The sequence below is a fragment of the Ambystoma mexicanum genome, chromosome 7q (genome assembly GCF_040938575.1).
Source record: "Ambystoma mexicanum isolate Mex_15411 chromosome 7q, UKY_AmexF1_1, whole genome shotgun sequence".
Classification (NCBI taxonomy): Eukaryota; Metazoa; Chordata; class Amphibia; order Caudata; family Ambystomatidae; genus Ambystoma; species Ambystoma mexicanum.
The window spans coordinates 68,422,636-68,443,344 of record NC_090941.1 but is presented as its reverse complement, the minus strand read 5'-3'; positions in this window follow the sequence as shown (position 1 = coordinate 68,443,344).

Below are 20,709 nucleotides of genomic sequence, written 5' to 3'. Positions count from 1 at the left end.
CTTTGAAAGCAGGGCGTTGACCATGGAAGGGCCTAGAATGTGAGGCCGGTAGCTAGGCTAGGTAGGAAGACAACTCTCACCCCACATTTCACACCACTGTCGAAAGTTGTGCACCTCTATTTTTACGGTTCCTGTCAGGTTAGCTGTACTCCTGTATGTTTCTCGTTCTATTAATTTGTCACTGACTATCATTTTTCTATGTGCAATTCACGTGTTTCTGTAAGTGCGCTTAAATAGCTGCGACTAAACGTCCGGTGTGCAAACGCTTGTGCCAGAAGCGGGCACACCGGTTTCCAGGTGCCCCAACCTCATTTGAGACACACACAAACACACAAACTCCTCTTTCCCACTGACTTCCAAGGCACCAATGAAAGATCTCAAGGGACAGAGTGTCATAAGTAATCAAAATTAAATTGATCTTGCCCGTAGGCTGTAAAGCCAAGTTATATACCTCTCAAAACCCCCCATCCCTTCTTTGCATCAAAGGAATCTGGGCAAAGGTTAAAGCTGCCTCATCACACAATCACATGATCACCTGCACCCCAGTAGGCATCCTTAACTCTAATCTTATCATTGCTGTTGTAAAATGTTGCTTGCGAAAAAAATCCTTCGGACACCAGTTCATTAAATGTTCCCTGCTCCAGCCAAGGAAAAAACATTCGCCACAGCAGCCCTTTCCAAATGCCCATCAGGGTCAGACCAAATTCTAATTGACTGAAGGGGTGTTTGCGCCTCACTTCTAACTCTACTCTCAGTGACAGAAGCACTCCCTTTTAGCACACAGGGAGCAACTTCCTGAGGAAAGCACAGCTCAATGAGTGTAGTGTAGCTCAGTGGCCACCCGCTCTTCTGGAAAGCAAAACGATGCAAAGTAACACAGGGTAGAATCCCAGGTCACGCTTAGATAACTTCGTTGGTATAAGCGCGTTATAAAAAACATTGATAATATATATGTCCAAGAAAGAATACACAGTTACAATATAAATACGGTGAATTGGCTATCCAACTTACATAATCGGAAGCCTTAGTATTCTGCTCAAGAACATACGGCCTGAGTCTGCTTATCATGCATCTGTCTCTTTCCCCAGTTTCAGGACTTTACATTCCGTTGATTGTCATTCAATTCCACGCTCTGATCTCTAGAGTTGCTGTTTCAGAACTGTGGCCAGTCTTGAGATCAACGTGCAATCTACATAGAGTGGAACAAGGCCCTGACGTTTGTACAATCATGGTCGCTTCCACTGATGCCTCAATATGAACACTGAACAACAACAAGGGAGCAGGCACGCATTCCTGTCATGTTCACAGGGAATGGAGCCACACGTTCCCCCTTTTAACCATATCTCACAGCTATGGTCATATGTGTATAGAGTGGCTTGCATAACCTCCATGTCCACTCTTCCACATCTCAGTACTTACCTCATGAGGCCCCTGGCTCCGACACAGGACCTTCTTTTATTTCTTTTATTCCCTATAACTCCTTCCCTCAACCCACGTCACCCTGTTGAATTTTTACTGCCTCTGGCAGGTTGGACTATTCCCGGTGCGGGGCTCTGGGGAACGACGATTGCTGGCCCCCTGGTGGTGCTGTGTGGCGGGGCCTTCGGCTCCTTCAGGTGCAGCGTTGCTCTCGGGCCCCCTTGGGGGCTTGGGGTCCCGGTTGAGCGGGAATGCCTCGCCCGTTTTTTTGCTGGGCTCTAAGCCGGCGTGACGGCATCACAGCCCGGGTCCGGAAGGGCCCGGGTTGCGGTAAGGAGGTGGGGGGCTTCATATGTTTCTGTTTGCCTTTCTTTCCTGCCGGTGGGGCCGAGCGTTTTCAAACGCGGCATACCGACTCCTTTAATGCATTATCCCGATCTTGCTTTCCGGAGGCGGCTGGGCTCTGCCTCTGGAGGGAGGTGAATTGTGGAGACACGCCCCGTTCCCATGGTGATAGATTGTTTGGTCTTCCCCATTGTTGGGGGTTCTCCTGGCTTTCCGTTTTAAAAGTGTAACTCAGCAAGTTCGTGTTTGGTTTGTTGTCTGTGCATGCCATGTGTAAACAATCTGCAAAATTTAGGCACCTTGCCCTGTCTTTTTCCTCGTCTTCCTCTTCCCTTGAATTGCGCAAGAGGAAAAAGAAGATGTAAAAGCATTTTTCCTTAACCAGGAAAGAATTGAAGGAGTTGCTAAAGCATCATGCCGGAGGGAGTCACAGCCATGCGCATGGGCACAAGCGCCGGCGTCTGTCTTTCTCTTCAATCCTCATCTTCTGGCACTGAGTCCTCTGCCTCTTCCTGTTCCTCATCGGCTGATACAGAAGGGAAATATCTGGACTGGGAATGGGTGGAGGAGGTGCATGCTCAAGTTTGGGACTGCATGGGGTTCTCAGAGCCTCTGGTACCAGTGGAGGGGGCTGACCCTACTATTCGCCAGTATAGGCATACCCCAAGGATGGGATTGACGTTGGTATCTGATATCCGGGATAAAATCCTTCGGTAATGGCGTGACCCAGAGAAGATTGCAATGCCCCGCTTTATGGCCAAGCTCTACCCATTGAAAGGGGGCAAGACTTTGCTCTCGGATCCAGTTGAGGTTGATGATATCCTCGCCAGCCTGGTGGGTCGCTCCTCTATGTTGTCGAGGAGGGAGCTGTCTGGGACCCAGTGGACCATAGGGTTAATTCCAGCCTGACGAAGGTTCATGCTGGGACACATCTGGCTCTCAGGGCGAATATCTACAGTTCCTACACAGCAGAAACTGTGCTAAATGGTTTCAGGAAATTGAAAAATGCTGTGAATGGGGGTTCTGACTGTGCCCTTTTGCATGCAGAGACAGGTTGAACCTTTGTCCGATCTTGCATTTGATGGGGTGCGTGACTCGGCCATGGCCATGGGGGCTGGTGTGTCGGCCCGGAGACATGTGCATCTGCGGGATTGGAAAACAGTAGGTTCTCAGAAGGCGGATGACCTAAAACTTCCTTTTGATGGGTCCAAACTTTTTGGTGATTCACTTTAGGATTAAGTGCATGAAGTATTTCGGGCTGACAAACATGCTTGGCATCCCGTCCTGGTCCAGTGCAGAAATCCTGACTGTTTGGACAGGCAGCTGTGCGGGCGCCTCGGCTGTTTTTTTTCTGGTATGGGACAGATGGTGCTCGGATTCCTGGGTTCAGGACACCATTCGGAGGGGTTATCAAGCGAACTTCCTGTCTCCACCTGTCCAGGTTTGCATGGTTCTGACTGTTGTACCCAAGTCTCGGACCAAGAGGTTGGCTATGGAAACTGCTCTCTCCGAGTTGTTGCGGAAGAGGGCCATCATGCCTGTTCCTTTCCCGTTTTGGGGTCAGGGTGTTCCTGGTCCCCAAACCTTCATGGAAGTATCGCCTAATTTTGGACCTCGGGGCCCTGAACTGCTTCGTCCAGAAGGAACGCTTCAAAATGGAGACTTTGCAGAACATTCTCCCAATGTTGTGCAGGTGGGTCTGGATGGCATCTCTGGTTCTCCAGGATGCATAATACCACGTGGCTCTCCACCCCTGTCACTTAAAGTTCTTCCGTTTTTCTGTAGGATCCCAGCATTTCCAGTTCTGAGTGCTCCTGTTCGGGTTGCGCTCCGACCCCATAGTGTTGAGTAAGCTGGTGGCTCCCCTGGTGGCGCATTTGCACCTGAGGGGCATTCAGATTTTTCCCTAACTGGACGATTGGTTGGTCAAGACGGCCCTCGGGCGGACTGGTCAGCCAGGCATTGCAGGACTCGAGGTTTCTGGTGAACTGGCAGAAGTCTCAGCTGGAGCCCTCTCAGGATCTAGTTTTCATCAGGGCTCAGATTTGCACCAGGAAGGTGGAGGGTTTTTCTGTCCCACGAGAGGGTATGTCACTTGCTGACTGTTCTGGGCAGGATTCTCAGGAGGCATTTTGTCTCGGCTCGCCGATTAATCAAACTGAAGGGGCACATGGCATCTTGCGTGTTTCTCGTTCCTTGGGCGCGTCTTAATTTGTGTCTCTGGTGTCTTATCTTCTCTCCCACTGGCTCCCGACATCTGGCTTTGATCCCGGTGTCCCCAGCTCTGAGGGTCTCCCTGCTGTGGTGGTTGAGGGTTCCGAATCTCCGGGCAGGAGTGTCCCTGGTCCTTCCTCCTGTGACCTCTCTTACTACAGACGCCAGTGGAAGTGGTTGGGGGGCAACATTGGGGGTCCTCTCAGCCCAGGGGCTGTGGGCTCTGGAGGAGAGCCGTCGATCATCCAATTGGAGGGAGCTGTGTGCCATTCTTTGGGCTCTGGTATACTTCAAGGTGTTTCTGGAATGCCGGGCGGTTTTGGTCCAGACGGACAATACAACGGTCTTGGCATATGTCAACCGCCAGGGGGATTCCGGCCGCTCCTTCAATGCTCAGGCGGCTCAGATAGGTTCTTGGGAGGAGTTGCATCAGGTGTCCCTGATGGACTCTCATGTCAGGGGTGTGGACAATGTTTGAGCCGATCGTCTCAGCTGCCGGTTTCCCTCCTCTGCAGAACTTTTTTCTATTGGGCCGGGTCTTTGCGGAGATCTGTGTCGGATTGGGGACCCCTGTTCTAGATCTCTTTGTCTCTCCAGCCTCGGCAAGGGTTCCCCTTTTCTGCTCCTGGTTTCAGGCCAAGGGGATTCGGGGGGTGTATGCCCTCTGGGTGCAGTGGCCTTGCAGTCTCCACTCTTTATCTCCCCCCTTTATACATTCCCTCCTCTCCCTCCTCTCCCCATTCTTCCTGGGTGGTTCAACGCATCAGAGTCCGGGTCGACTGTGTTGTTGGTTGCTCCGCTCTGGCCCCTTTGGAGTTGGTTCTCCTCTTTGTTACAACTTCGGTCCCAGAAGCCTTGGCTGGTTTCTCAAGTGGCCATGTTCCCTGCAGGGGGTCTGGGGTCTGGAGTCTGACAGATTCAATGGGCAGTATGGCTATTGCACAGTCTAGGTTGATGTCTCAGGGGGTTTCAGGTACTGTGATCGAGTCTATCATGAATGCTCGCAGACGCTCTACTCTGAAGGCTTGAAGGCATATGGCATGCATTGGGCCATTTCTGGGACTGGTGTGAGCAGTCTGGGATCCTTCCCCTGAGTTCTGGTCTGCCCGCTATTCTCCAATTGCTCCAGAAGGGGATTGACAAAGGCCTGGCGGTCTCCACGCTTCGCTCTCAGTGGGCTTCCATAAAATTCCTCTTGGTGGACTCTGATGGTCACCTGGATGGGGAGGTGTTGTTGTGGAATTCGCTCCAGGGTCTTTCTTCTTCCCGTCCTTGTACTTATAAAGGGCTTCCCCCTTGGGATCTCCCTCTTGTCTTACGGTTCCTTCAAGGGCCTCCTTCTGAGCCCATTTCTGAGACTGACATCAAACATCTTACACTGAAGACTGCTTTCCTTATCGATATTACTTCTGCCCGTCGGCTGTGGGAGATTGGGGTTCTATTGTGTCACCGCCCCACTTTTCTGAGGGTGCTTCAGGACTCGGAGATGTTGAGGTGTGATACGAAGTTCCTCCCTAAAGTTGTGTCTCGGTTTCACACCTCTCAGGATCTGGTTCTCCCTGCATTTTTTCAGGATCCGCAAACGCCAGAGGAGGTGGCTTGGCATGCTATTGATGTGCGGCGGGCGGTGTTTGAGCATTTGGCTAGTGCTGCCCCTTTCCGACAATCTGATAGTCTACTGATTACTTTTGGCCCTGCTGGTGCTCGTCGCAAGGCCTCAGTGGTTTCATTTAGCCGATTGATCCTTGTTGTTGTCTGAATGGACTATGAGGCTTCTGGGCTGCCTGTACCTGTGCACATTCAGGGGCGGTCCACCAGGGGTTTGGCGGCTTGCTGGGCCAATGCAAGGGGGGTTTCTCTACAGGAGATTTGTAGTGCTGCCACCTGGGCAGATCAAAGCACTTTCATCAACCACTATTGGTTGAATATCTCCCACTCGGTGGTTGGTTCCTTTGGGATTGGGGTATTGTCAGTGGGGATGTGAATTTACAGTTATTAAAGGTGTGTGTTTTTCTGAACTGTTATTGGCTCTGTGTCTCATTGGGACATTTTCCCCGTTGCTGTTATGGTGTGCCTCATGAGGTAAGTACTCAGACGAGGAAGAGTGGACGTGGAGTTAATGCTCTGATTACTTACTGGTACTCTTCATTACTCATAGTCCTACTCTTCAACGTCACAGTACTAATGACTGCAGTAAAGCAATGTCCATACTTGAGTTAGGTTGCTTATAAGTAAGTTTGCTTCCAGTTCTTCAGTTACATGTTACAGGACATAAAGACATAAGATATAAGACATAAGATAGATACTAAGATGGATCTAAGAAAGATCACCGGCACCCATCACCCAGGGAGGGAAGGACCAACTGACCCAGAAACAGAACACTCAGCACAGCCTTCTCTCACTCATACATCAACATTCCACTTGGTACTTGCATGACATCACAGTACCAAGTGGCTAGCTCAGCTGGCTCAGGCAGTGCCTGAAGAGTGTGACATAACACACCTCCCTCCTTACCGAAATGTCTACACAAACAATAAGCACTTTACATATAGGCAAGTCACATCACCATCCACCATACAGCTTCACAAGAAATCCCACAGCTATGCAATTCCAAACTTCACCTACATATCCAGGTCACCCTCAATACCAACACAAATCACCTTCTGTCTATCCCTGCCACGGATAAACTCTAGACTCTCACTCTAGACACATGCCAGCCTATACACCAGGCTAAAGCTACCCTACAAACCCAACACTCGCTAACATAGCATACATCCATCCGCCCGCCCCTGCCACAGGCGAGCCTCCAGGCTGCCACCCTGAAGCATGGTGTAATAATGCACGGATCAGGTAAGTTGAGTTATACTTTATTCTTCAACCCGTACACCGTGACCATCAATCCCTTCCCAGCTCCCTGCCCTTCAAAGATCAACTGCCGCCACGAGCGTGGAACTCAGAGAGATTCCACGCACCTAGGACACAAGACAAAGGCTCGCGGAAGCGCGAGCAACTACAACACTTCTCCCCCTGTAAACCACAAAACAAGTGAGGACAATTTCACACAGGAACATCAATGAAGGAAAGAACGGGGAAAATGGGAAGGAACAAGGGGAACATGAAGAAGGAGACATAAGAAAGAAGATAATTTAAATATCTGCAGTCCAAGAATTAATTATCTGCAGACTCTAAAATAAAATCCTTGTACTTTGCTGGAATCTTCTTCATTCTGTTCGGGCAGTTATTCACCTTATTGGAAGCCTCCGCAAGAGCAGAGTCCTCACATAGTTCCCCCCCAGCTGGAACTAAAACCGAATTGTCCGACACAAACACTGAAGACTCCTCAGCAACCTTTGTCCCCACCTCAGCCGGGCCAAGAGCAAAATTATCGGAATCACACTCTGAAGACTCATCCGCCTCCCTTGCAAAAGGCGCCCCACCAAATGGCGCAACGCCTTCACTCCCCGGGGAAGGCACCTCCACACTTCCACGCCCCACCACATTGGCCTGCCCAGGAACTACCATACCACTACTGGCACCCAAAGGGCTCGGTATGGGAACCACACACTCAGCCGCACACTCGAGACCATCTCCAACTGTGGCCCCGCCCCCCTCACAACACTGGTCCTGAGTATCCGCCAACTTTCCCTTAACAGGGACCACCCGCCTCAAACTCCATCTGGTACCATCTTGTAGTTTAACGTAACCACGACCGACTTTGGTCACGACACACGGCTGCATAAACTTGGAACAGCCTTTAGCTACGAATCTCGGATTTTGCACCACAACAAGATCACCAACTTGCACACGCAGGGGTTTCCTTTTGGAAAGCTGAGATTCCCAAAAACGGGATTGTTTAATGTGTACCCTGTCAAGAACCTCCTGCATGTTGATGCATCTCTGCACACCACCCCCAAGGGCGGCTACCCTGAGTTTGGACCCTGGTTTCCTACCCCTCATTAATTCAAACGGAGACACACCAGTAAACGATGAAGGGGTAACCCTATAAGCCTTAAGCGCCTCAGACACTACTCTGCACCACGGCAAACCATTGGCGATGGCCAACTGAACCGCCCCTTTCACGAACCGGTTCATCCGCTCCACTAACCCGTTGGCCTCTGGGTTATACGAAGCCACCCTATGGTGACGAATCCCTAGTTTAGAGAAGAACTCTTGCATGGCACCCGACACAAATTGGGGACCATTATCGGTGACGACTCCTGCAGGAACTCCCTCCCTGTCAAACACCGACGACAAGAAGTCAATCACCTTCTCAGTGGTGACTGAGGACAAGGCCGTGACCTCCACCCACCTAGAGGTGTAGTCAACCAACACTACAAAATATTTGAAACCTCCACCCAAAGCGTCCAAGGGACCCATAATGTCTACGGCCACCTTTGACCACAAGTCTTGGGGCACTTCCACGGGTTGAACGGGTTGGGGCGACGTTGTCTTGCTCTTATCGCTGATGGAACAAGCCACACAATCCTTAACTACCTTCTCAACCTCCTCATCCATCTTGGGCCACCAATACCCTTCTCTAAGCCTTCTTTTCGTCATAGATCTACCGATGTGCCCCTCATGAGCCAACTCCACCAACTTGGCCTTGAGACATTCAGGTGGTATTAACCTGGTACCCCTGGCAATGCCCCAAGGACCAACAGACAATTCAGACCATACCTGACCGAACGATTTATCCAAATCGTCCATGCCCGCACTGGTAGCGAGAGCTGCCTTGATGCTGTTTAACACAGGATCCAGTGCACACTCTCTACCCCACTCCTGCTCACTGACGGCCGGAAACACCTTGGCCACCAACACATATTCGTCACCCGCCACGGCCTGTGTTGAGTCTTCCACGCCTATATCGTGGCGGGGAAAACGAGAGAGACAATCCGCAACCATATTTTTAGTACCAGGTAAATACTCCACTTTAAAATTATACTCACTCATGTCGGCCATCCAACGCATCACCCTAGAGGATGCCTGGGATAAGCCCTTAGTTGTCAATACATGCACCACGGGCTTATGATCAGTGCGTATAGTGTATTCCACCCCCCACAAGAATGTTCTAAAATGTTTGGATGCCCAGACAGCGGCCAAGGCCTCCCTCTCTATGACGGCATATCTGTGTTCAGCCTCACTAAGAACCCTGGATGCGAAAGCAATGGGACGGTACGATCCATCAAAACACTGCTCAAGAACAGCCCCTACCCCATACTCACTGGCATCCACTGTCAAAACTGTCTTCCTTGAGGGAGAAAAGGAAGCTAAAGATGGAGCCTGGTCCACCTGAGCCTTCAAGCCTTCAAACTCAAGCTGACACGACTCTGACCACTCAAAACGTACACCCTTTTTGAGCAAAGCTCTCATGGCAACTGTCTTGTCGGAGTACGTGGGAATGAACCTGCTGTAATATTCAGCCAATCCCAAAAACGACCTTAATTGGTCTTTACTGGTGGGTGGAGACACCTCACATAATGCCCTCACCAATTCAGCCTTGGGATGTGTCCCTTTGGCATCCAGAGTGTGTCCCAGATAAGTTACACTCTCCACGCCTATTTTACACTTACTCAATTTGACCGTCAGACCACTCTTCTCCAAAATGCCTAACACTTGTAGAATCCTCTCATCGTGTTCCTCACGTGACCTGCCCCACACCAAGATATCGTCTTGGAAATACTCCACACCATCCACTCCACAAAACAACTTTTGCATAACTCGCTGGAAAACAGCGGAGGCAGAGGCCAAACCAAAAGGCATCCGCCGGAAACGGAAGGCCCCAAACGGGGTAATGAACGAAGTGAGAGGGCGTGATTCGACGTGCAGATCCACCTGGTGATAGGCAGAAGACAAATCTAAGGTGGAGAAACAAGAACCCCCTCCCACAAGCGAAAGCATTTCGTTTATATTCGGCAAGGGATGCCTGTCGATCCAGATGCTGGAATTTAAATCTCTAAGATCGACGCACATCCTCATGCCACCATCGGATTTGCGTGCCAATACAACAGGGGCTAACCACTCTGAGGACTCTACCTCCTCTATTACACCAGCTTCCATGAGTTTGTTAAGTTCTGTCCTGAGACCCTCACGTGCCATGATAGGTACCCGCCTAACTCTGTGCACAACGGGAACGGCACTCCTCTTGAGCACAATCTTGTGTGAAAAACCCCGCAACCTGCCCAGGACAGGGGAGAAAACTGACGGAAACCTCTCTTGAAGAGCATTGGCTGTCAACGCACTTCCCTGACCCAAACCACCTTCTCTTCCTTTGCTCACACACAAAACAGGGACAGCTTTACCAAGGCGAACCTCCATATCTAGGGCAGCCTGCTCATCCCACCCAATAACTGGGTCACCCTTATGAGCTACATAGAGTTTTCCTCTGGTTTTCCGGCCATGAAATTCTATATCAACCCACTCGTATCCCAATACTTTAATTGGAACACGCCCATACGCACATGGATTGATGTCAGACGGACTCAAACTAGATACCTCCTTATGGAACTTGGACTTGTACAGCTCGGGAGAAACCATGGTGTAAGGAGAACCCGTGTCGACCAACACACTGAGGGGAACACCATTCACACTAAGGGTAGCCCACGCACTCTTTTTTGATGGTCCCACGCTCAACAGCGCACCTTCCTTGGGAAGCACACCCGCCATAGGGGAGGGACTGACATATCCTACAACCGTTACATTACTATCATCCTCTTCAGGGTCCACCATCCGTACAACTTCCCTCTGTGGAGCAGCCTTGCACATGCGGGCAAAATGTCCCCTTCCCTTGCATTTTCTGCACACAACAGCGGAAGCAGGACACTCCTTAGCTCCTGCAACATGACCCCTCCAACCACATTTCTTGCAGAGATCTCTGCTATTCGGCGTTGCTCTTTGATCCCTGTCCCTGGCACGATTATCCTCAGTCTTGCGTGGCTGAACCATGTGTACAATGTCCGCCTTCTCCGTCACTTCCTTGACGCTCTTCCTTGACTCCTCCAGGGCACGGGCTATTTCTATCACTTTCTCCAACAGAGGGTCCTTCTCCATCCATAACCTCTCCCTTACCTTTGAGTCACTAGTCCTCATCATGATCTGGTCACGAATGTATTCATCCGCCAGCCCCGTGAACTTACAGGTAGAAATGAGGGTGCGCAGAGCCGTCACATATGAATCGATGTTCTCGCCAAGACCCTGTGCCCTCGAGAAGAAATGATACCTTTCCAGCACAATGTTAGCTTTCTTGCCAAAGCGTGTCTCCAGCTTCTTAAGAGCAGTTTCAAATGCCAAAACCACTGCCTGCCCCCCTCTCCATCCCCATCGTCAGAAGGCAAGGCCAAAACATCCTGGCCTGGAAGATGCCTGAAGACCCTCAAGCCCTCCGTACCAAGGCAATTGAGCAGGGTCGCTTCCTTGTCGTCACCAGACATCCTGGAACCACCTGACGCTCTCAGGTATACCTTGAAAGTGTCCACCCAAAGCTCCCACGCAATGGGGGGCTCTCCTGGATTGGGAAGAAAAGCTGGAGGGGGGCGAGCATTGCTGTGCTGCATGGTCAATGGAACAAAGATAGCCACTGATAGAGCTCAACCGCAAATGGAACAGATGGAGATGTCTGCACGCGACCAGGACAGGTTAGTTGCGACGACTTCCTTGGAACACAAGGTGTTATCCTGTACACCCTGTCCTAAAACAGCAGACCCTATGAAGGAGTTACTTCATCCAAGACACCTCTACATGGAGGGGAATTCGCTGAACCTGAATGTTACAAATAGTTGCACAGGCAGGTCCCCAGGCACAAGTCACTTCCTCCTAACTGAAACAGAAGTGGCCAACAGGGAATTGCAGTTCCTGCGACCTCCGCACTCAAGGGGTTAACATTCCTCTCCTTGAAGCCGAGGAAGTGTAACCACGCCCACCGATGAGTAGGAAACCCTCGGGCTAGCTTCCTCAGAGGAAGGGGCGGAGCCGAACAACGCAACAACCGTGGTCTCTGCAGGCGCCCTTACGGGCTATGAAGGTCCGCAGGGCTGTGCCCCCACCCAGGGTCCACCTCTCACCTGCCGAGGTTCGTCGTCTGCGACGTGCGAGGAGCCGCAGGGCAACAGCTGCACACACCTCCTTGAGCCACGCTCGACCTCGTCCGGGAGCGCGGCTAGGGCCGGATCCTTGAGAGCTAAGGACAGCGGTCGCTCAGCCGGAGTCAGCGGCTGTATACTCCGCCGTGGGCCGTGCTCGAGCAGCTGCACACACCTCCTTGAGCCACGCTCGACCTCGTCCGGGAGCGCGGCTCGGGCCGGATCCTTGAGAGCGAAGGACAGCGGTCGCTCAGCCGGAGTCAGCGGCTGTATACTTCGCCGTGGGCCCCGCTCGACCTCATCCGGGAGCGCAGCTCGGGAGACCAGCTGAGGACACCAGAAAATGATGGTCCACGGCTTCGTAAGGCGCGTGGGTTGAGGTTGAAGAAATCCTCGTCGCCAGTGTAATAATGCACGGATCAGGTAAGTTGAGTTATACTTTATTCTTCAACCCGTACACCGTGACCATCAATCCCCTCCCAGCTCCCTGCCCTTCAAAGATCAACTGCCGCCACGAGCGTGGAACTCAGAGAGATTCCACGCACCTGGGACACAAGACAAAGGCTTGCGGAAGCGCGAGCAACTACAACACATGGCTTGTGATCCTGGCGCAATACTAGACATCCAGGAAAACAACAGAATCACCATACCTATTGAGAGAATTCATAAAACCTCTAACCACTGCTGAAATATCACCACTATGCCTACATCACGAAAATACAAACAAATACAACAAAAGGACTAGGCCAGAAGAGCCCAACTCAACCACACCAAGGTAAACAGATCCTGCAACAACTCAAAGATACTGGCCAGGCATCTCCAAGACCACCAACAAAACAATGGGGTTGGACTAAACGCTCAACTCAATGGCAGCACTAACGAGTCCCATAATCCTGACCTTGGGGTACCTTGGCCTGGATTTACATATAACACAAAAAGAAAACAACTACAAGACAACTCTTCATCTTGGACAACATCTTTCCGTTTAGTCAATGTTTCCACCAGAGGGCGTCCCCAACCAGTACAACAGCTAATTCTAAGATAACCACTACCACATCTTCTTCCAACAAAACCACCTGTCCATTTCAGATGAGAGTTGACTTCTTCTAACAGTGCACTACTACCGTTCCTAAGTTCTTCCTAAAATCACCCGACCACAACTCCCACTCACCTTAGTGCACTTCTCCACTTACTCACTCCTGCACCTGAAAGGGCGCTACCCCCAGGATTTACCTCACATGTCCCCATAACCAAAAGAGGACTTTACTCATCATGCTTAAGTAAACAAAGGCGCTACTTCCGTATACAATGTACCAAAATCCACAACTACTATGGATCCTACCTCCTTCACACACAAAGGCGCTACCTCCGTATACAATGTACCAAAATCCACAACTACTATGGATCCTACCTCCCAGCAACACTTAGTCATCTTAAAACAAGTGTCCCTTGCCAACCAATTGACACCTTAATGAGGCGCTACCTCAATACACATATTTAAACAAAAGCGCTACCCCCATCTCAATGCAGCTGGACAGTAATCCTAACTGTCCTAACTCCTAACCTACCCATCAGAATAATGACTCAAAGTCATTTGAACATGAACTAGGCTCACATCATTCATAATCAGACACATATCCATGAGGTTTACATATTCACAGTCAACCTTATGTACAACGTATGTACCACAAATGACATTTCTTTAGAATTGATGATTTAACATAAACATTTCCTACACAGTTCTTTTGCTTGTCCATGTTTTGCATTAATCCTAAATGCAAAATATTACCTATATAGTTCTTTTGCTCGTCCATGTGCTGCATTAATTCTAAATGCCTAAAAGTTCAAAAGTCTATAAAACTCTTTGAACCTAAAAATCCTCAATAAGTTACACTAGCTCATTTACACACAAAGAGCTCCACGCCGTATCACATTGCATTTAATTATGCACCTTTCAGTAAACTGTGTAAAAAGTCCATAAACCTGCAAATATTAAAGAAATTGTTAAATTCTAACTGCAGTGACTTAACACATTCCATACACACTCTCACCAGACCAGCATTTCTCATACAACAGTTTTCACCAAAGTCCACACTAATACTCAGTACATCAACAACCAACATTGCATTAATTAAGTTCTCAACTTAAATCCTAAATGCAAAACAAAATTAACTCCATCTCAACATGCATTTAAGCATTATACAGTCTCATACAAGTATCATGGTACAACAATTTTACCAACATGTTGGCCGCCTCAGTAGTGAGGCGGAGCGGCGTTACCTGCACCCGACCTCATGAGTGAAGGATGCCTTCCACAGTACTTCGCCACGTCGCCCGCTACATCGTACCCCTCACGGGCAGAGGATGTTTGCTGCATGCCGAGCAGTACAGCGTTCCTCCCCACACAGTAAAATTAGAGCGCGTTCCCGAAACGCGGGATCGCTTCTCCCTTCCTAGTCTCCATTCCATCCAAATCCAATTTAAACTCCTGTGCTCCTCCTGTGCTCTCTAGTAGACCACGGTCCGTTGAGCTCCTGTGCTTTCTGCTCTACGCGCTGTTTCTTCACGCACCACTGAAAAGAGATCCGCTCAAACTCCCCAAGCACTGATCACCCGTGCACTGAACAGTCTCAGGAAACATACTTGGCACATATATATTACGTCCATTGTCCTTCCGTTATGAAGCACATAAAGAAGCAATTATCCTTCCTTTACTTCATTTCTGTTTATGGGACCCTTCAATGCATGCACACAAAAGAAAGGCTTCACTTCAGATTAAAAGGGAGCTTTCCATCTTATTGGCGAGCCTTTCATCACTTTGGCAGTCCCTTTAAGTTCCTTATGGCTCCAGACACAGCACTCCCTTAGATCGCAGGCTGCTGGTCCGTCCAAATTAGTCCAGGAGAACTTTTACTAAAGCGGATCAACAAATCTTCTTATTCTAACTCCCCAAGCACTGATCATGTGTGCACTAAACAACCCCAGGAACCATACTTCATGCATATATATCACGTCCATTTAAGTCCAATATGAAGGGTATAAAGAAACGTTTATCCTTTGCTTACTTCAATAATTTAAAGAAACCCATCCATCATATTGAGGAGCCTTTCACCACTCCTGCAGTCCCATTATGTTCCTTATGGCTACAGACACTTCACTCCTGTAGAAAACAGGCTGCTGTCTGTTCATATAAGTCCAGAGGCACGTTTCTTAAACGGACCACCTCTTCTTTTGTCCCACAATCGACCATTCTAGGGCCACCCTTGTTGCATGGACCGCTTAGACTTCTCATGCCCCGGGACCCTTCACTTCCAAGGCTATGGGCTGCTGGTCCAATCTGCTATGGTCCTCCTCCTCCCTTATCCACCCTGGGTGATGGGTAAGCTTACTTGGGGGCGGTGATGTCTTCTTCTTTCCTGGGTCCTGATAGTTCCTGCACCCCCCGCAGCAGGTCTCTGCAGTCACCTTCCTTTCCAGCTTTCCTTTCACCAGGGTTCTTCTTCCAGAGATCCTCGTTGCCATTGTAGTAAAGCAATGTCCATACTTGAGTTAGGTTGCTTATAAGTAAGTTTGCTTCCAGTTCTTCAGTTTCATGTTACAGGACATAAAGACATAAGATATAAGACATAAGATAGATACTAAGATGGATCACCAGCACCCATCACCCAGGGAGGGAGGGACCAACTGACCCAGAAACAGAACACTCAGTACAGCCTTCTCTCACTCATACATCAACATTCCACTCGGTACTTGCATGACATCACAGTACCAAGTGGCAAGCTCAGCTGGCTCAGGCAGTGCCTGAAGAGTGTGACATAACAATGACCTCCTCTCCCTCCCTGCGGGGAAGGTCCCATGATCCGACTTGGTTATGTAAACTGGGTGACGTGGATTGAGGGGAGGAGTTATAGGGAATAATAGAAATAAAAGAAGGTCCTGTGTCTGAGGCAGGGGCCTCATAAGGCAGGTACTGTGACGAGGAAGAGTTGGTCTAGGAGTGATGAAGATTACCAGTAAGTAATCAGAGCAAGAGTGCCTGATCCAAACCTTTTGTTGAAGAACTTCTCACATCATCGATCTATCCACTAAACCAAACACCTGCTTAAGGTCCACGACAGATGCAAGACCCTATTTAAACTTCACATATTATAGAACAATCAGCCATAATAAAAAGCAGGCTTCGAATTTCCCAATTACATTCCTAAATTGCACTTGGATCGGAGATATAAGTTTATTGTCTTCCACCCAAAATCTCACATGCAGTAAGAGACAATTTCCCAATATTTTGAATGATGAATTAAGCACAGAGATGAGCCTGCAACAGGTCAGAATCTCACGCTCCACTCTTGAAACTCGGCACTATGAATGGTCCCGCCCAAGAGACTGGAATCCTTGCATTATTGCATGCTTACCAACATGACCCATTCCAAGCTGTAGGGGCTTATACAGTCCTGGTTTTGTCTTTGCATTCTGGGATTTGTAGTTCCACTTTTCTCATTATAATACTAGGACTACAAGTCCCAAAATGCAAAGAAAAAACAGGACTGGATAAGCACCTACAGATTGGAATGGGCAAGTATGTTATTGTTCAGTGCATTTATTGCCCTGTAATTCCATCTCACTCATGAAGAGATCAGTGGGCATAATGACAGGGCCTTAAGCATTATCCTAACCGTAAGCAGTAATGACCAGATCAAGCTTCTTCACAGCAAAGGGATCCAAGCCTCAAGACACAAATGGAGCTTCTACTCTGTCATCTCTCTATCCCTTCTATGAACAACAGGCCTTCGGGCTCCATGTAATTGGATTGTTGTAACTGGTTTTTAGCGCTCTGATGCCTGAGGGTTTGTGTGTGCTTTACAAATGAAATAAATAAAGTATGTCTTCCACCCATCTCTACATACTCTGGGGCCTTCATTTGCGGCATGGCAATCATCACCTGCATTCACTATTTACCAACATTTTATGCTATCATTCTCTTGTACTGCAAGTTTTAGTTTGCCCCAAAACTGTGCATGCTGGCAGATGTTTGTGTGGCTTGTAGCCCTTTCAAGTTATAATTTTTAATATAACAATTGTTTTTTTTTTTTATAAAGGTGATCGGGATTCGAACCTGTATGGTGCTGCATTCTCTTGTTTCCAAGACAAATGGGTTGCCCCAGAGCTATCCTTCCTCCCCAATCATATTGTAGGGAAGCTACCTTCCCTACAGTTTTTAAAGGAATATTCCCCCCTTTTGTAAAGAATAAGTGCTCACCAGCAGTCGTGATAAAAGTATTCTAACTGTAGCCACTTCAGAATTCTGATTTATTTATTTATTTGTTCATTTATAGAGCGCTCAAAGCCCAAAGGCAACTAGGCGCTGTTACAAACTTATAAAGAAAGAAGGTTACAGGTTATTTTTTTGGAACAACGAAGTATCATAGTTACCGAGTTACAGGAATACACAGTACACAATATACATTTATGTACACACATAGTACAGATATTGAACCAAGGCCAATGCATCTACTGAGCTAGATCTGTCCTGAAGAGTAGGGTTTCTAGGTTTTTTCTAAATGACCAAAAGGAGGTGTCGTTTCTGAGGTGAGTGGGGAGGGCATTCCACAGTTTAGGAGCTATTGTAGGGAAGCTTGATCCTCCTGCTTTCTGCCTTCTGTACTTGGGGGTGATGAACAGATTGGTGTACGGGGAGCGGGTTGGTCTGTTAGATTGGACTTTGCGGATAAGGTTACTGAGGTATAAGGGTGCCTTGTTTGCAATACATTTGTGAGTGAGAGTGAGGATTTTGAAATTGATTCTGTCCTGGACAGGGAGCCAGTGGATCTTCCTCCTGATGATGAAAATGTGTTTGTTGCTAGGAATGTTTAAATCAGCTCTGATGGCGTTGTTTTGAACCAGCTGTAATTTTTGGATATTTCTTGAGCTGGTTCCTGTAAGTATTGAGATGCAGTATCCTAGATAATATCAAGGCTCAGAGTGATGGAGTTCTCAGTGGAAAGGAACGGTCTGCTGGCTCTTATCAGATTGGCAGTGTAGGCTGCTGAGGAGACGACAGCATTGACCTGTCTATTTAGGGTAAGAGAGTAGTCGATATTCACCCCCAATGTTTTTATTTTGTTAGCGACGAGGATGGTATTACCATCGATATTAAATGATTTGTATGTCTGGGGGAGGTTGCTGAGCTGAGTTTAGTTTTGTTACCGATGAGGATTAACTCAGTCTTATTGTTGTTAACACACAGTTCGTTAAGCGCCATCCAAGCCTGCATGACCAGGTATATCTTGTTTAAGTTTTTGGAGTCGGTGTCATGACATCCAGTAATGGGTATGAGTATTTGTATATCATCCGCGTAATTTGTATACGTGATACCCATGTTGTCTAATTTGTCAAATAGAAGCTTAGTGAAGGCATTGTATAGTGTGGGTGACAAGCAGGAGCCTTAAGGTACTCCACAGGTCACAGGGACTAGGGGGCTGCCGAGTTGTCAGAGAAGACCCTCATGGTCCGATTGGTAAGAAATGATTTATTCCATTTGATGGAATCTGATGAGAATTGGGAGGCGGTCTCGAGGTGTTGGCACAGCATGTCGTGATTGACCAGATTGAAGGCAGCGGAAAGATCTAAGAGAAGGAGCAAGCACAGTACCCCTTTGTCTTTGAATTGATCCATTTGTGTTTTCAGATCTAATAGGGTGGTTTCTGTGCCATGACCTGGTCTGAAGCCTGATTGTCTTAGTCCCAGGAGGTTATTATCTTCTGAATGTTTTTGTATCTGCAGATAGGCTGCACGGTCAAGTATTTTTAATAAGAACGGTACAGTCGTGATGGGATGGAAGTTAATGGGTATGTTGGGGTCTAGTGTTGGATTTTTAAGTAGGGGTAGAAACCAGGCTGTTTTTAAGTCGCTCTGTACTGTCTTAGAAGCAAATGAGCTGTTTATGAGGCTGGTGACAAAGGGTGAAAATTCTGATGCACATTCTTTTACCAAGGTTGCCGGGCAGATGTCACCTTTGCATCTGGATGGTTTTAAGCTGTTGATAATATCAATAGTATCAGAGATCGAGAGTGGTGAGAATGAGAATTTATTGGCCTCCGCTGAAGGAGGTGAGTTGGCTGGGATTGATCCCCAGTGGTCAATAGGTTCCAAATTCAACCATTTAATGGCTCTCTTAGAGGCAGGCAAACTCAGGGGTGCTTTGAAGCCTGAGACTTCATCACTTGGGGACAACCAGGAAAAGTCCATTGTTAATATTAGGGGATTATGACCCGACTCAACTTGGTATACCACTACAAAGTCTCTCACTAATCTCCACCAAACTACCCATACAAAAGGTAGTCAATAATACTACGGGTCCCTCTAGAATCAAAGGCGGTATAGGAGGAGTGTACCCTGTGGTGTTTCCATTTAACCGCCTTAGGCCAGTGGCCTTTCTTATCCCCTTTGATTTTCCATGCCTCCTCATGTGAGCGCCTAGTCAATCTCACCAGGCCTGGCACTGCAATATTTCTGCCGGACTCACATTGCTCACTTCTTGTTTCAAAGGACCCTTTGATAAGGACATTTAAGTTGCCCCCCAGCAGCACAAAGGATTCCAATATAGCCATGTCAGAAGAGGAAAAATCATCCAAAAATAAATACAATTTCACAAAAAACCCGAGATTGACGTTGTCTGTTTGGGGGGGGGGGTTAAACAGTTTAGTAATGTATGCAAAATACATTGGTTGCTTGCCCCTTCGATATCTGAATCCCTGGAATATCATGGTAGGGAATTGGGAACAGCCACTAATCGACTTCACTCAAATGCACTTATTTGCTGGCCTCGTGTAAACCAGAGAAAATCTCCCCATGTTTGTCCTTGTCCAGCAGCCTCCAGGATATCACAGTAAGCACCCCTTTCCCACCAATCCCTCTGGGTCCAGTGGCTAGATCTAAATTACTCACTGGCATTACTTTATGGGAGTCAGTCAAAGGTTACCAGTATCCTCACCAGCGGTGTAGGTCTGTTGCAATGTAATGTAATGTGGCATTTATCCCATTGGTATGGCCTCAAATCGCTGTAGGTGAACGCCCTCGGGGGACCAACGTCCTTGGAATGGGAGAGGAGTTTTCAAGGTGTGTATGCATTTTAGCCAATACGAAGGTAGATAGGGGTGGCCAAGTCCCTGCCAGCAACCCATATCGAGCTGGCTTGTGGATGGGTGCTGTGGGGTTAAAGGGAGAGTATGCAAGTTCAGAGGACTGATTATGTGTTCAGCTAGACCAAATTTTTGTCATGTCTCTTAGCTACATTCCATTGGCAGAGATATTGTGTAACGTGTCTTCAGGTAGCGTATGATTGCTGATGAGTGCATGTTGGTGGGCATGCCTGCGACTATGTTCTATTGACATTGAATGTGAAACGTACCCAAGTGGCCTGGAAGGATTTTCGTTTAGTTTGTTCCTGTCATGTTGTCTGCTGGAGCCCTTTATCTGCGTTGCCCAGTACTTTATTTGAGGGTCTCATTGCTGCCCCATTCCATGACAGGGGGTCAAATTAGTACAGGAGGCACGAGGAGGCACGAGGGTTTGTCAGGTTTCTGGTGGGTATGGCCTTCCTAACGGCAAGGTGATCCTCTAAGAAGCGGATGCTGAGGGAATCACGTTCCATATTGTG